This window comes from Stigmatopora argus, chromosome 2 (genome assembly GCF_051989625.1).
Source record: "Stigmatopora argus isolate UIUO_Sarg chromosome 2, RoL_Sarg_1.0, whole genome shotgun sequence".
NCBI lineage: Eukaryota > Metazoa > Chordata > Actinopteri > Syngnathiformes > Syngnathidae > Stigmatopora > Stigmatopora argus.
In genome coordinates, this window is record NC_135388.1 from 6,561,331 (window position 1) to 6,577,545 (window position 16,215).

Genomic DNA, 16,215 nt, shown 5'->3' on the forward strand with positions numbered 1-16,215 from the left:
GTGCATCCCTTTTGGACAACACCATTAATCTCCCTTATCGGCAACACCGCTGTGTCTCCGGTCCTTGAATAGTCTGTTCTGCATTGAGGTAGCTTTGCTCAAAAGGATGCTAAATAAACACATTGCTCCCTGCAGCATTGCCTTTTAGTGCAAACTTTACAGCCCCCTTTTGCTGAAGAAACCATCATTCTCTGAGTGGCATTGACCACTCAGTGCTTGTTCGCTCCGACAAAGTGTTTGCGCCAGTCTCTTGACACCCAATAGCTTGACAATTTTATAATTGCATTGTGTGATAAAAAGCTAATTAAGTTATAGAAGATGGCTTATCTGTTGTTTTTTCCTCGCTACTATCCAGGGGATGACCCCGATAAGATCAGTTTGAGGCTGACGGTTGTGTTTTTCCTTTTTCTTTCTCTCCTATCCACACACGGACTGGGTTAATAGGAGACACTTAGAACTCTAACAGATACAGTAGATATTAGAAAGCAGCTCCTTGATGACAGTAAGCTTTACATAAGATAGAAAGATATCAGAACTCGTAAGAAAAAAAACAAAAAGGGCACCCTGAGGGGAATCACCCAGCAATAAAGTTGGACTTTTTGTGATCCCATAAACAACTGATAAGACTCACAACCCTAATGAGTTGATGTAGTTTAGTGACACTCGGAAAATGTGGGTTGACTCGTGTCTTGTGAGAGGAGATGATGGCGCTCACGCTTGCCACTTTATGCCATGAGGAATGAAAGTCAGTTTGGGAATTAGTTCTCCAAAGCAGCAGGCATTAATCTAAATTGTTCTCAGTTTTACGGTCAATACAAGTTAAAAATCAACTGACGTAGTTTAAAGGTGTTCATCTTCTTATTGATGGATGTGTCAAATGTTTGTCTTGGAACTCAGAACATCCTCATCAAGGTCAAAAGGGTGCTGGATCCTATCCCAGCTGAGTTGTATAGGGTACGGACTGAACAGGTTCCCAGCAAATGGTGCTACCAGAGGAACACACACTAAGTTAATAGGTAAAAAGCATTAAGCTTTTCAGTTGTTTTCTAATCATGTTATTGGTTTTACATATTCCGTTATTTTCACTTCTAAGAGGAACCTTAATTATCAACCATTTTTCATAGCATGATGCTGAAATTTAGGCAGAAACGATGGAGCATCATGTTTACTTTGTCAGTGGTTACACACAAAATGCTACCAACAGCTTACCTTTTGCTAGACAAAAAAATGATTTTCATTAAATCTCTTAAATATATATATTTTTTTAATTTTTTTTTTTTTTTTAAATAACCAAATCAAGGAGTATTTTTAGTCCTTTTGATGCACTAAATGGATGGAAGGCCATCCAATCAAAATGAATCATAACAAACTAATATTGCTAAATACGGTATCGTTGTCCAAAGAAAGAATAGTGCATGTATTGTCATGAAATTGCTTACTCACGCCCGATAGTTTATTTATTATCGTGTTATCGTGCATAGAAGTGTTTATTGAAGAAATACTCCTCCACTCCTAATAGATAACTACATTACCTGTCCCATTATTTTACAGAGGTACAAGACGACAACGAGTTCATTATGTTACAAAAACCTCAAGATTTTCTATTCCAGCTGCTACAAGCCTTGCGGGGAAAATAAGAGGGAATAGTGAATAACTTCACACAGCCTTGTAAATGAGATGATCCCAGTATAATGTAATTCAAGGAAAAAAATGGAAAAAAAATCTCCCATTGTTTTTTTTTTTAATAAATAGGATGCAAGCGAATCATAAAGTCCTTGGCAAGCACTCACGATAAACGAGTGCCCGAATATGTATGTCACAATGTCCTTTTCAATTCCTTTGGTGGCATCGTGGCTGCTTTTCAGAAAGAATTTGACAGTGCCCACGGCATACATTACCTAAATGAACGGTTACCCTAGTCTTGTTTGCTATTCAATAATTTACAACATTCTCCATTGCAATCTTCTACTGCAGTCATATCACGTCTAGGCTTGCATTTTGTGCCTCCATAGAAGGGAAAAAAATACTTTTTTTACATGGACTTGTGATGTGCTAGACCCTGTAATTAGTAGCAAATTTGCACTGAGGTGAAGTTTGCTGCAAATCAAATGACATAGCGTTCACACTGAGACATGGGGTGTTAACATATGTGATCAATACCCGATCCCTGCTGGCTTCACATCTCAGGAGGTCGTTTTGCTACTTTTCTTTTTCCAGGCCAAAGACACTGTTCTGACTCTCACGGGGTTGTAATAGAAGGGAGGCCGCGTGCCAAAGAAGTAATTAGCCTGTTGGGCAGTTAAAAAATTCTGCAAGAGAAGGTCTTCCAGGCAAGGCATGCTGATGGAAGCTTTGTTCGAGTGAAACCACCCGCTGCAAGCACACAAAGACAAGTACAGAGACTAATGAGGGAAGCTAGAAGTATTACTATAGAACCTGGATGGAACAACTGTCACCCCCTACCTATTCACACTTTGTTGCAGCTATCTAACAATAATATGCTCTTATAATTACCCCCTGCTTAAATTCCTGCCATACATATTACATTGTGGGTTGCCTCAGGCACGCCTTTAGCGAAATGGATGGGAGATTAAAATTAAAAATTAAAAAATACATAAATAAATACAAAAAAACACTAATACGCCACAGGGGATGACCTTCCTGAGGTCCAAACCCCACTCTTCACTATGGACGTGTCATGTTTACTTTTCACTAACTTGTGGAGAAAGAGAAGTACACGAATGCCAAATGTTTCAGCTCTTATGACATGAATAAAGAATTATGAATAGAGATAGAAATCTAACAAACAAAATTAGTTATTTAGTCATATTCATAAAAAAACACCTTGGAAACTGTCATTAGTGCTGTTCAATCTGGCCAAAAAGAGTACATTCTTATCATATGGTCATTTCTGGAGTCTTTTTACAATTTTTAAACATGGTTTTTATGTTGTCACTGTTTTTGTTTTAATTTTAAACTGGTCAAGATATAAAATGTTTTCTGTTTGTTAATTAGCAATAAGCATGTAGGTGCTTGAAATATTAAATGTATTTTGTAATTTACAACACCATAGGTACAATTTTCTTTGTTACATGTTTTTAGCTTGATAGTTTATCTCACCTAGAATGTCATTAATCCTTAAAAACTATTACTAACTTTACACTCTTGAGACACTTCAAAATATGAAAACTAGTCATCTTAAATGGATTAAAATTCAACACGGCTGATCATTTTTATTTTGGTTCTTCAATCTCGCTCTTAAAATCGCTGAGGCCTACATAAACTGCGTTATGTTCCGTGTATATAAAAGGTCGAACATTTTGGCCTCAATTTCAACAAAAAGTTTAGCGCTGACACAATACAACACAAAATAAAAACAACATACCAAAAGTGAAGCATGGGAGCAGCAATCGAATATCATGCTTTAAAAGCCATTTTCCTTCAGTTGGAATTGGAGCCAAAAGTCAAGGTGGAGCAAATTAGGAAAAGTTTGAAACAGCAGTCACTAGATTCCATGAACCTTCAGGCTTTCATGTAAAAGGCAAAAAAAGACTGGAAATGCTTACTAGAGTTGAGCAGTTGACGTTTGTGGGGATGGTTAATCACTTATTACAAATGGTGGTCAACAAGTACCGACTCCCACTTAATGTAAATTTGAATTAATAAAGTCCTCATATGTTGTTTCTTTGGCATTCTAGTTAATAGTTCATAATGGTACTGTTGAATATTTTGTTTAAAAAAAAAATTATGTTGACAAACGAAAAATTCAAAAACATTAGTGAACCATGTGTTACAGACTAGTTTTTCATTAACATTGAATTTAGTTTTAATGATTCACGTGTAGGTTTAATGCCCGATTTCACTGTGAATATACAAGTTACGTATTTTCACGACTATAAGGCGCACCACATTATAAGGCGCACCCTCAATGAATGACACATTTTAAATGTTTTTCCATATATAAAGCACACTGGATTATAGGGCGCCCTGTCTATTTTGGAGAAAATTTAAGACTTTTAAGTGCACCTTATAGTCGTGAAAATACGGTACACTGAGTGTTAAGGAAAACCATACGGTATAATAAATGAATGCACTGAAACATATTTGACGTCACAAGCAAGCCAGTGTGACATGATGTCTCTAACACATGCTTAAGTACCAGCAGCACGCTTTCGCTGATCTTTTCAGCTTTGCAGCGTGTCGGGTCAAAAATACTGCGCTTTCTCAGAGGTGACCCGGTCGGCCTAAATGTGTCAGAAGGCATCAAGCAGAAAAGCTCACACACCGTGTAATCTGACGATTTTTGAGGGCATGAATGTTTAGCGCCGTTCATAATGTCACACGTTGCAATCCGTGTGACAATTTTCTCATAGTATTTCGTTAAAAATGTGTACTTCGACTACACAACCAACAAACATAAGTTGATGCAAAAGGCATTTAACACTCATCTCTGATAGCTAATGTTACGCCAATCGACATGGAAGTAAACATAAGATCCGTCTCTAACTTGTGACACCACCATTTTTTTTTTGCAACAATGTTAATGATCATTCTGAAGAAAAAAAACTAACAGAAATAAAATATAATAAACGTATCATAGACAAGTAATACAACTGATAGAAATCAAACCACTATACATACTCATTTGAGCAATGGACATGAGTATATTTAACACACAATGTTTGTAATGGCATTACATACATTTCTACAAATTCAGAGCAGAGCTTATGCTCACTCCTCAAAGTTAGTCTTGCTCCATTCATCCAATGCTGAACATTGGTAACAAAAGCAAGGACAAACGTGCGTTCACTTGACCTCAGTTACCTCATGTCAAAGTATCCTGAAAAATCAATATGGTTCTTACATGGACATAATAAATTGTACCTTGGAGGGGAAATATGAAGCTGGATATTTTGACTTTTGAGCGCAACTAATTTATCTTTCTTGTAGGGTCAGACACCCTCTCTGAGCTCAAGAATGTGGTTTGTCATCCAAGCATCCAAGACTGAGCATCTAAACCTTTTTGAATACTACTTTAAAGTCCTTTTTGCATTTGAAAAGTATGAGGAGCTTTCTAGTCTTGATGTCTATGGATTCTTACTACTTTCTAAGGCTAAGCCCTGCTCATGTATTGATCCACATGCTTACTCATGCTAACCACAGCCTGATAGTTTTCCATGTTGTACAGAGACAGTTTAATTGCTAGTAATTATAAAGGATCTGTCCTTTCTGGGTAGCCTTTGGGATTAGTAGTGCTGTTGTTCCCTTGGTTAGCCACTCTGGGTGGGTGCCCTCAGTCAGTAGCTGGCTAATCTGTCCTGCTGGGAATTTATGGGGTGCAGTTAACTTCTTCGGGTCAGATTAGGGTCTGTTGCTATATTCTAGCACAGGGGTGTCAGACTTGGATTGGCTCGCGGGCCGCTTTAACGTCAACTTGATTTCACGTGGGCCGGACCATTCATGATTTACTTTCCCGGGCAACAAAAAATTATGCGGCGAGCCAGATTTGGCCCCGGGCCGCCACTTTAACACGTGTTCTAGCGCTTTATCTTGGAAACTTTCTTGGAGGTCTGCCCTTGAGATGGTTGTTGGTTCTTGTTCTGAGGTGCTTCTGTGGTCAGTTCTCAGATCCACATTGGTTTCATGTGATGCCTCTTTATCCCACATGATCATCCAATATTCCTCCGTCTCAGCTCTTAGTGGTTATGACAGTTTTTTTTTCCTTGGTGGCTGACAGTTTGACCACAAGACCAAAAAGACGGAATTTTGTGGTTGCAACAGACTGATGGCTTTGTCGTTTGTTTAAATTGGGGATAAATGACAAATTTACCCTTTGTGTAAAAACACCACTGTTAGAAAAAACAAGGATTGTAATGTTATATTTTACAATTAAAATATACGAACTTGGTAAGACAATCCGTTGTTGCCTCAAGAAACACTTAAGCCCGTAAACCATTCAAAATGAATGAAAAAAATGACTGACAAAAAATTGGATGGATAAAATGAGCAAGCTCAATTTCAAAGCACCCCCCTGCACTAAAATCAAACTGCTTTTTCCACAGCATCAAGCTAAAAATACATTATACACATGATATGGCAAAAGCCCCATCATCTTGTTCATTTGTAACTTCACTCTGAATATAATAACGGATTATGAGCAAGCTGTTTCCTCACAAGGTCCTAATACAAATCTACAACTGACGCGCATTTGCATTCATCAATTGCTTCTTAATTAGGTCACAGATCAAAGCCGGAAGAGGGGAGAGTGAGAGAAAGTTTTCTGGGTGTGACATCTAAAGCATTTTTTTGTGGAGAGCCTGCTGAGAAAGAGAGACAGATACTGCGTTCTTATGTAAGTTATCATTATGATAGTGTAGTATATGTATCCCCACAGCTTCGGGTGGGGAGCAATTTGCACGCCCACGCCATCTACTGGTGTGTAGGGTAAAAAAAAGGTGATGTTGGGGGGCAGCCCATCACTAAAGAGTAAAACTCCAGGATTATTTGTTTATTTGTTTTGTTTTTATTTTATCAATAAGGGAATGATCATCATCATCATTATCCTAGGGTAGAATTATTTTGGGTGAGGGTGCGTTAATAAAAAAGAGCTAATATTTCCAAATACATTCAACAAAAACGGAAGCGGTGATCAATATGATCGGGTGGAGAAAAAAAAAAAGACAGTTTTGCACTTTCACTTTCATCATAAACCCTTTTGCAGACCATTCATTACATACTGGCATAGTTTGACTTAATCTCACAGGTCCAGGTAGCTTTGAATATTTACTCATTTTGAAATATTAAAAGGTTATGAGTGAGTATGAAAGAAAAAAAATGGAGAATAAGGCAAATAGGTCATGATACTGACGTGATCGGCCAATAGCTGACAGATGACTCGTTACACAGTATAAATGAATACATGAGATCTTTATTTCCTATTTCCATGAAGTTGTCTTATTTCCTATGTTTTATTACAATGTGTTACATGTTAGCGATGGACAAAGATATACTTTAGCTGTCCTTAACGCCAATAATATTCCAATCTAAATTTGACTGGGAGGCTGCCCGCCTCTCTCAGTCAAAATAGATTGGGAGTCAATGGCAGCCTATGGGTTAATGTTCTAATTATCCAGCTGTCAGTAAATAGAAAAAATAAAGAGCGAAAGTCAGTAGAACAAACTGTAACTTTCCTCAAGATGCTTCCGTCCTTACAAAAAGGTTACAGCCTCCAATTCCCTGCTGAGGTGCTGAACTGTAATTGCCTGCTGTTGCTCTCATCAAACTGCTGTCACATCCTGTCGTGGGCCCCCCACTGTAACGCCCGTGAAACCTCTTCAGAGTAAGCACAAATCATGCCGACAGTTCTGTGTTTTTGTAGGTGGCGGGGTAGGCATCTTCCAAACATCGTCGCCTCGCTTATTATTGCTGCAGAACTCCCGACAGTGCAGCATAGCAGCAGAGTTAGTAGCGATCACTTTTTGATTGTTGAAACGTCTCACTAAGTCCTTGGGAATCCGTTCTTTTACCTTTAAGCTAGAAGCAAAGCCATGACCTCTTTTCTAGAAAATTATGAAAACCTACTTGGTCGATCAGGTAATAATTCAGCTGTCACAGTTGGACTCAATAATAGTTCATTCCATTTCCTTTTTATTTTGTATGGAACTTGTTTGGTTTCCATATTGTGCAGCGGTTATTAATTTGACTTCCTCTTACAAAGTGAAAAATAAAGAAATAAAATAATTGTGAATGTAACTATTTATTGTCACTTTCTGCAAACTGACCCTCCCAATTTAAGCAGTGTCAACATGTTTGCTTGCTAGATATCCCCAAGTCAAATTGAGTGGCTAATGTGCAATTGGTTCGTTGATTAAATGAGTAAGTCGTTATTTAGCTCTGTTTTAAATGTCAGCCGTTTTTGTGTGTTTACCCAGTGGTTGTAACTGCTTATCAAAATGCAGAGAGAAGGCTTTTTATTTCTCACCTGTGCTCCAAATTAAACTCTAAAGAGAGACAAGAGGACGAGGTGGGGTGGTTAGCAATGCAGCTCTCATATCAGTTCCAGGTTCTCTTATGCTTGCCAAGAAGAACTCATAAACATTAAACCTGAGGAAAAAAAAATAAAAGATAGTGAGAAATGCTGCAGCAACTCTTTCACATACGGCTTAACTATATTTGTAAACCAACACATAAAAATGGTGGATACACAATTAAGATTACACGCATCAAATGGAGTGTGATCTTATAGTATAGTGCCTATACAGTGATAGTACCTCTATTTACACAATTAATTGGTCTCAGCAGGGGTTTTGTAGCTTGGATTTTTCTTAAGTAAAGGCATATTTTTCATTGAGTTATCATAGCTCATTCCACGATCTTGAATACTAGCCCTGAGCCCATCAAAAAAAGATAATTGCATACCATTTTTGTATGAAATATGTATAAACGTAAGTATGCAAAAAAGATAAAGTATTGATTAAGGCATGGAAGTGAATCAAAAATGCAAGATATTTTCCCAATGGCCCATGGGGACTTGCAAGTGGCAGTTCAGTAAACATACTGTAACATCAACAAAGAAGCTGCCAGCTGTGCCAGGTTTTTACTCGTTTTTGGACCTGAATATTTTGTATGTAGAGGCAACACTGTATTTTAAAGAGAAATATCACACAAAATGGTTTCCTAATGGGGTGGTAAAGTAACACCATCAATGTAGAATTACGCTTTAAGGGATTTCAAGGGATTATTGAAATGTTTCCCCGTTCACCTAGTCTTTGTACTAGTTAGCACCGCCAGCAATCCACAAGAGGGCAGCAACTTGTTGACTGGCAGGTTAGGGTGTTTTCATGTAAGAAGTTGGGCGCTGACGCTATATGGAACACATTCCATTCAAAGCACCCTCATCTGATCTCCTGAAAGGGTTTGCAGCATGTGTTATTGTCGAACTTGTGTCCTTTTTTCAACAACACATTTCCTGTATTTACTGCTTGAGTGCTTTTGTGCAAGGCATTTGCGTATTCCAGCTGCAATACAGCTGGAGGTGTAAGACTGTTTTAAGCAACGTTTAACTTTAACGCTATCCAACCGTGAAGCTGCAAGCGTGTCTGTGTGTGTGTGTACATGTGTATGTCTGTGGGGTGGGAGGGAAGATTTTTTTTTTTACTAAAAAGGGGAAAACTATCATCATTCCCAGACTGTAAGGGTAAAGGAACTGTTGTGAAGAATTGGTGCTGATATTGGCATTTTATATTTTTGTAATCTTGGTAGGCAGGTTTGTTTAATAATCGAAATTGAATTGAATGCCTTTGTCATTATACAAGTATAATCTGGTTCATTAGCATTAATATGAATATGTTCATTAATATGTGCTGTCCCTTATTAAATAAATAAATCCTAAATTTTGACTCTCCTTGTTTGACGTTGGTCAATGTTTAAATCTTCTTTAAACTTGTAAGACATTATATTATCAGCACAAGTTTTATGATAGTGACAGCTTACACTGTGAAACAGATGAATACAATTTATATTATTTTCTATATATTCAATATAATATAGAGCCAACAGATTGTCTTTGAATGTAAATGAAAAAGAAGACATCATGTCACAGAGTCTGGACTTTCAGATGGAGTCCACATGGTGTATATACATATATATTCATGGAGAGCTTGAATTATGGCTTCTTTTAGGAAGAATATGACTTCTTTGCAGTCGTCATAAACATGAAAGGTCTGTAACCCCTTTGGGCACAGCCAGAACACTGCAGCGGAGAGCACTGAAGGTTTGCACCAAAGAGGCTTAAATTCACACACTCCCAGCTCAACCAAAAATATCTGAACCTTTTATAGTGGAACCGCCACATGCAACATCTGAACTAAACAATTAGCATGCTCCTTGTATATGTGCTAGACAAGCATGTATGTGTATATACATAACCTTGAGGGGGTACTGGTGGTAAGAGGGGAAATGGGTGGGGGCAAGTACCAAGTGGCGGTGTGAAATCTCCCAGCCCATAAAGTCTAATCAGCACTGAAGGCCTCGCATCAGAATGAGTAATGAAATCTGGCCGGGGAGGCTGGTTCCCCTTTTAGAAACACAGCCTCTCGAAGGAGATAAGGCCAAAGAAAATAGTTGTTTCGCTCCTCTCTTATCTGCGAGAACTGCATAATGTAATCTGACTCGCTGGCGTATCAGATTCATCACTCTGTCTGGCTAAAGAAGGGAAGAGGCTAAATGAAAGGAAATTGCGAAAAATAAAGAATGCTTTGTCAAATACAAAATAATTAAGAAAATAAGAATTCATGTTTGCAACTATCGATAAAACAAAAAGGAATAGGTTTGCTGCTGTGTTGGATCACAACACGTACAAAAAAAATCCCTAGAAGTGCATGATTAGAGAAGCTTCAGCTAATAAATGATTTCATTCACCAATTTCTGCATCATTTAACATCAGAAGGTGCTGGAAAAAAACTGTCTTTCCATATAAATCCAGACATCCTGAATTCCAAAGTTGGCATAAGTACATGTTGGTACCCGTAACCATTAGCCTTAGCTCATCTTAACTCTAATTCTTGGTGGGGAACACTAGGATGGGGAATGATTTGAGTTTGCCTCCATGACAGCAGCCTCCCAGCACAGACAGCTCAACCTCAAGGGAAGGACAATGAGGCAGTACCCAATCTAAATCGGAGATTATAATGCAAACAGCCCTGTGGGGTTCGCTAATGGCTAAGGTGAACCCGAGATGCTGCTCCAACTCCGTTTCCAGAATACCAATGAGGTCTCTCGGGGACATGGCTATGGTCGGCAGAGAAACGGTTACGGGTGGCACAGTAACGAAACAAGGCAAGTCAAGATAGGTTAAGGTAACTCGAAAAGCTGCATTGATGTTACTTCTTTTTCCTGAAGGAAGAGGAGCAAAGGCCAACACATTTGTTTGGAGAGGCTTTTTATACATTGCCGAATAGGTCCAATCGCATATTGCTTTGTTTTCTCCACGCCCAAGAGAAGTGTGGCCTATCCCCTTGTCCTCCAAGCTCTCCACTCCACTCCACTCCGCGCCACTCCCACCCCATTTGGAAATGTTCTCCAGACGACACAACAAGGTCTTGGTAATCAGATATACTGACAAAGACAGACAACCACCGCATTGGAAATCATCTCACATCTTTGCGTGAAAGTGTTCAAGGACAAAAAGTCACTTATGTTGTAACACAAATGGAATAAACTAAACCTCAATGTATTTAGGCTTTACTATTTTTGAAGTCGCATTCTTTTTCCAGTGCTTTCTGATGCCACAAATTGTGACTAATAGAACCTGCTCCTGCTAATTCTGCATGTCATTTTTTCTTCTCGTTACGCAATGGCTTTCAATACTCTCAATGTAAACTAAAACTATATTCACTGTAACTCCTAGGTTGGAGTGAGGGCGTGGAAGGGCAACGGGCGGCCTGGTAACCAGTGATGCACATCTACCGCAACGCAATGTCACCAGTCTGACCAGATGGGCTATGACATGCGATGTCATAAGATGAATTTTTGCACTCCAAAGAAGATGGTTGCTGCTTTGATCTTTCTGTGTCAGATTTCAACAAGACGAAGAAGCAGCCAAATCAAATAGGTTATCTCTAGTTTCTCTTTGTTGGTGATGAAAGTTGTCCCACCCAAATGGGGAGAAGGAATTTTTCCAAAAGGTAAAACCAAACAGTCACTTCCCCACCAAAATGACCGACTTCCTCACCAAACAGTGACATGGATTGTTAAGCAATTTCCATGCATCCTGTATGAACAGAACATCAAACAAATGCTGTGATACAAGATCAAACTTTCCAACGGATAGAACGGAGAAACTTTTGCAGAGGTTTTGTGGCCATTACGCAAACAGATGCCCATTTCAAATTAAACTCTACCTGAAATGAGAATCATTTGATATCTGATATGAGTCAGTGATTTTCATTAAGGCTTCTACATATTCCAGACTCTCCACAAGGGCTAATTTGCTGATCATACCCAACTCTATATTATGTGCAAATGGTCGCCGTTATGTCATTCAAATGACTGTTGCACAGTATAACAGATGGGGCGACACGTTCAAAGTGCTTGTCGCTTTGCATGCTAATTGAAATAAGAGCCAAAAAGTAAAAGAGGTAATGGAGGAATAGGGAATTTAGGGAGCTGGTAATGGCATGTATGATAAGGTGGTTAATTTTCAGCAGTAATGATGCCGTCAATAAACCTGTAAGTAAGATGGCTGGCCATCATTGCATTGGTAAAGAAGCATTCCTATTTCATTTTTAATATTGGCAAGTCCTGTATGTGCTTTTTGTCGATAATTGCAATCATAATTGAGGAATATTCAAATAAATAACGGGTGTGTGAGTCACATTCCCAGTGAGTTTCTCTCATCCTTGAGAAACCATCTGATTCCAGTAAGAATAGTGAAAGCGTAAGTGGTGCAATGTGTCCAAAACAGTCTCATGGGAACAATCAAGACAATCTTGGCTCGATCGTGCTCTCGGGGGCCCAGAGTGGGTCTTACAGGCGCAATTTAATTGACTCAACATTAGGTTACTGTAGAATGCAATATGGGTGGGGTCATTCTCAGGCTTTTGCACAGCCGGTTTTGCAATATCGTGTACTATGAGGAGCGGGTATTATCTTTTCCTACAAGTTCCCAGCATTCCTACCCTTTTATGTGCTTTTACTGCCTTTCCTAAAGTTGAACCCTGGCCATTACACACATTGACATCATGGAAGCAGGATTCCCAAGTAATGTTTACTTTTTGTTACACTAAAGCAAAGTAATGTAAGGCTTGAACGAATCAAATATTTAAAGTATATAACATATACAGGGAGGTATGCTCGTTAAAATTACAGCAATACACAGTGTTTTAACCAGATGTCATTTCGCATTGGAAATGTACTACAACTTTTTTTCATTTTTCATTGAAATCATTGAATATATTAGAAACACCCAGAACAAAAGGTTTCACATTGTTTCGTTACCTGAATATTTTGTATGCAGAGCCATTCGTAAGTGTACTTGACTGAGCCTAACATGTACTTTCAAGGAAAGTGAGAGGAAACCAAAGTTTTAGTTGCAAATGGCTTCCTGGAAGAGACGAGCAGAAATTCAAAGCGTGAACCTTAAAGGCTATCTGCTATTCCACCATGCTGCTCCGCAAATAGTCATGTAAAATAAATTCTACTTCAGAATTAACTTTGGCAACATTAGCTCTCAGAAGATTTGGAACCACACCCAAGAAAGTAAATCAGTTTTACACACTCGTTCTCGACAAAACAAACCGTCATTTAAAATCTTGTTGAAGAGAGATCACAAGGTCCATTTGAACACATAAAAGTTATCTTACGCGCTGAGGGGCGTTAGTACACCAGAGCGCAGGTGTCTGATGACTCTCCTTGAATGAAAATGAAATTAATGCAAAGCAGGTGAGGACTTCAAAAGGGTGCCGACGTGAGCGGAATGGCCCCCAATGTGTTTGCAATCACCGTCCTGAGACGCTGGATGGAAGTAATAATAAGTGGCTATTTGGTGCGAGAGTGAGCAAAGCAGATGAAAAGGGAAAAGAACGGGTGGCGTCACGGAAAGGTTATGCACTTTTGCAGTACGGTCATTGCCACCCGTCTCCTTTCATTACAAGCGCCGTTGAGACAAGTCATGACTTCATTTTTTTCCCTTCTTTTACTGGCAAGCACGTTCAGGGAAGTAAGATTTTAACATGACATTCTTGAATAATTCTGTTTTGCTTTAGTTCCATGTGTTTTGAAATGTAGATGTAATACTTTAATTCATATATTCTTGCACTCTTGATTAAAACTAAAGGCAGTACTATTAGTTGAAATAGTCAGCTGGCAAAAATATTTTTTGTATTGTGTGGAAAGCGTTGGCATCGGTCATTGATGCCCACTGTTAAAATATTTTTAACTCTCATATTCCTATTTTCAACAGTAAGAATGAAACTGCACAAGTGAAGACCATCTTGCATGATGGGCATAAAATAAAAAGAACTAAATTACAAATAGGCATGGGTTGAAATCAGAAAACTATAATGGTTTCAGCGTATTAAAGTATCTAATTATGAAATGTTTGTGTAAATAAACTTTTTTAATGAAAGCAAGGGAAAGAGCTATATTTACAGCTCACACGAACATTGGGAAAACTATTTCTAAAAACTGAAAGGGAAAAGAAAATAAAAAAACCCACAAATAAAGGAAGGTGATACCATTGATGAAATGTTCTGTTTTGAAACTGTGATTTCAGAAAATGGTGGCTTCAGGCAAGCTGCATTGGAAGGTTTGAAAGACCAAATCAAATCTAAAAGGTAGGACAAGATGCATTGAATTTTTTTGGTTGCTGACAGAAAATGACAATGAAAGCAATTCCAGGAGGGCAAAAGGAGTCACTTTATTGGCATTTTTGGGAACACTACAGAAGGAATCTAGTCTGGAATCTACCAACATTGACTGCCTTTTTTCTCGATTAATAAACAACGCCGGCATTTTACTTCCATGGAGGCTCACAACAAATACACATTACTTAATGTTTAATAACGACGAAAGAAGCATGACCTTAATACTTGATGCAACACTTTGTTTGAGTCTTTGAATCAACATTTTCATATTGTTATTTGTACACAAAACAAATCCTCCGATGTGAAAACACCGACTTCATTATCAGAACTCTCATGGGTGTCCAATTGTAAATCATGGAGTATATTTAGTTTGTGTAGGGCAGACAATGTTATGAACTAACTGTCTGTTCACTTGGGAGTTGGTCCACCAACAGGGGCTTTGTGCTTGGCACAGGGTGACTGAGTAGCGAGCTGTTTAGACGAGAGACTGTGCATTTTAGTGCTGGGCTAAGCGAGGGGTTTGACTCCCAAACAACAAGAGAACATTCAATAAATGTTGACATTTCATCTGAACTGTCAGAGTGGTGGATATTGATTTTTCAATGATAAATAAACATTGACACAACAGTGCATTGTCGATGGTACCTAGTGATGTGGAATATTACATTGGGACAACATTGATTTATGATTGACTGTTGTGGTTGGATTATCCCATGGTAGTTGAATAATTGTCAAATAACTGATGATAAAACTGCATCTCACTGTAAAGCCATGATTTCACAGTTGACAATGAAACTGCAAATACTAAATTGACCATAGAAATTCCATTGTTTTACCTCAAGAATTCCAATGTTCAATATCATCTGTTGTTTGACTCTCGCTCTATTCTGCAGTCATACCTATTAAAAGTGTTCCTTTCAGCATACTTTTCAGGGCCCTACGTGACAATACAGATGGCAGAAGAGCCGGCGGAGGCAACATACACACAAAGCAAGTGGGGAAAAAAATATCTCTAATCTCACTGGAATGTTCCACTGACAGCATCTCACGACATTCCAAATCTCTCTCGCAGCCATTTTGCAGGAGAAAAACCCACTGGGATCAATCTGTAATTAAGCAGGGAGCGAAGGAAGGGAAAGAAACTAAAAGCCCCCAGCTGTATCAACAACAACAACAACCAAAAAAACCCATCCATGAGTATCATTAATTGCTAAATGGAAAAGGGAAAACAAGGCTGCATGCAAACAAGCTTGACATGAAACCCTCTGAAGAAAGTGTTTGCACCTTGATCAAGCCAACATTATTTGGAATGTGGGAGAGAACTGGAAAAACAGTCACATTTTAAACTAAACAGGTGAGAATTACACAGCATAACTATAATGCTTAGCATTTTTTTTATGCTGAATTGCTCCGTCAAGCAATCAGAACCTTGGACGTTATTAGGTTTCTAAAGGAAGTGCGAATTTTATAATCCTCGGTCTTATGGACATTTGTGCCTTTTGGTTCTTATTTTGTTTATTCTACATAAAATGTTAGCAAAAATCTTTACCTGTAAGTGGGGGGAATGCTTTTATTTTATTTTAGTGTCTTGCATGTTTGCCTTAGCTTCCACATTTTTGGTTTCATAGATTGTTTTTGGTTTCTTCGTTATCATTTTAAGGAAATATTTCATTTTTGTGCATATTGCGAGTGATATTGGATGATCATGCAAAAACCATGTGTATGCACAGATATCAACCCTTAAATTTTGCGTGCTGTATATAAACAACTTTAATTTAACCTAAAAATTTGAGTATTGCCCAAAAATCTAGATGTTTAGGTTTGCTGCATGCATTAGATTTTCCGATCTGAG

The 16,215-nt window shown here is 38.4% G+C and overlaps 1 protein-coding gene across 2 annotated transcripts in view; it reads right to left on the minus strand.

Annotated features, from left to right (window-relative positions):
- insyn1 (inhibitory synaptic factor 1) overlaps positions 1-16,215 on the minus strand; it is a 144,533-nt gene that overhangs the window by 111,649 nt on the left and 16,669 nt on the right. For both annotated transcript variants that reach the window (XM_077594952.1, XM_077594950.1), the window contains exon 2: positions 7,982-8,103. The gene's annotated coding sequence lies outside the window, so the exon portion shown is untranslated. The remainder of the gene's footprint in view (positions 1-7,981; positions 8,104-16,215) is intronic.